At 40.1% G+C, this 1,908-nt stretch overlaps 1 pseudogene; it reads right to left on the bottom strand.

Moving 5' to 3' along the window:
* LOC102871993 overlaps window positions 1–1,908 on the bottom strand; it is a 15,761-nt pseudogene continuing 13,853 nt past the window's right edge.

Below are 1,908 nucleotides of genomic sequence, written 5' to 3'. Positions count from 1 at the left end.
CTAAGCCATAAAACCATAGTTGGCTGAGGCCTGGGTTGGGAGGTACTGGAGGGGCAAGGAGAGGGAACTGAGCTGGATGCTGGCAGAGTGGAATTTGTTCTCCAGTTCCTTCAGCTTAAGAACACAACACATACATTGGAGGTGAGGGTTCCAGGACCAACATCTGATCTGTTACTTGCATATTCGTATCTGCTCTTTTGGGTAAATACGCTTGTCTGTCAAATACAGCTCTAAAGTTGAGTACCAAAAGATGAACTGCATTGGGAAAATTTGCTGTCAGGGACCTCTCCAGAGAACTGAAGAGCAATAACGTCAGTCTAGAGACTAAGATGCACCTGATCAAAGCTGTGGTATTTGCAGTTACTTGCAGTGCATCAGAGAGCTGAACAATGATTAGGGATTAAAGAAGAAGGGTAAATACCTTTGAGCTGTGGTGCTGAAGAATAGTATTGAAAATATCATGTACTCTAAGAGAACAAAGAAGCCTGCCAGAGGGTGAAACCAGGCTGTTCCCTGAATATAAGAATTTTGAAACTCCATCTCACATACTTTGGACATGTTGCAAGGAGGGACCAATACTTAGAGAGGGACATCATACTTGGAATGACAGAGGACAGAGCAAGAGAAAAAGACTCTAGATGAGATAAATTGCCTTAGTGACTAGGGTTATAGAGGTAGGTGTGTTTGAGACAATGAAATTGGGTAAAAATAGAGCAGAATTCAGAGCTGTTGTACATAGGATTGCTATGAGTTGCAAGCAACTTGATGGGATATAAAAACTACAGTAACTTCTTCAACAAGATGGAAAAGGCAATCTCCAGTTTCCTTTGGAATGGAAAGAAGACCGAAATAAGCAAAGCACTTCTTAAAAATAGAAGAAAGGTAGGCGTTATCTCACTCCCCGATTTCAAAATACACTGCCGTGGTGGTAAGGACAGCATGGTACCAGTACAATGACAGACACATGGATCAATGGAATAGAATTGAGAACCCGGACATCAGCCCATCTATCTATGGTCAACTGATTTTTGACAAGGAGATGAAATCAGTTAAGTGGGGAAATGACAGCCTTTTTAACAAATGGTGTTGGCAAAATTGGAAAAGTATTTGCAAAAGACTCAAACAAGATTCACACCTCACTCCATATACAAAAACCAACTCAAGGTGGTTGGACTAAAACCAAGGACTATAAGCTTCATTTAAGAAAAGCTTGGAAGAATTCTACAAGTCCTAATACACAACATAAACAGTCTTCCAAGTATCCTGAAAAACCTACAACCAGAAAAAGATGAAATAGATGAATGGGATCTTCTAAGAATCAAATCCCTGTGCACATCCAAAAACTTAACCACCAGGGTGAAAAGGAAAGCCACAGACTGGGCAAAAGTATTTAGTAATGACATATCAGATAAGGGACTTATATCCAGAATTTATAAAATACTTGAGCACCACAATAATCCAGTTGAAAAATGGGCACAGGATATGAACAGACACTTCACCAAAAAAGACATTCAGATGGCCAACAAGACATGAAGAACTGTTCAAAATCCCTAGCTCTAAGAGAGATGCAAATTAAAACAACTATATCTTATCATCCCAGTCAGAATTGCAAAATTTAACAGAACAGCAAGCAACAAATACTGGCGAGGTTGTGGAGAAACTGGAACCCTTATTCACTATTGGTCGGAGTGTAAAATGGTGCAACCACTGCAGAAGGCAGTATGGCACTTTCTCAAAAAGTTGCAAATAGAGATACCATTTGACCCAGCAATTCCACTACTGGGAATATACCCCAAAGATACCATAACTGACATCCAAGCAGATATATGCACATCCATGTTTATTGCGACTTTGTTCATAGTCGCAAGAAGTTGGAAACAACCTAAGTGCCCATCAACAAACAAATGG

This window comes from Elephantulus edwardii, unplaced genomic scaffold (genome assembly GCF_000299155.1).
Source record: "Elephantulus edwardii isolate Elephantulus edwardi_28Jun2011 unplaced genomic scaffold, EleEdw1.0 scaffold00039, whole genome shotgun sequence".
Lineage (NCBI taxonomy): Eukaryota > Metazoa > Chordata > Mammalia > Macroscelidea > Macroscelididae > Elephantulus > Elephantulus edwardii.
The sequence above is the reverse complement of the archived record's forward strand: the minus strand, read 5'-3'. Positions and strand labels throughout refer to the sequence as shown.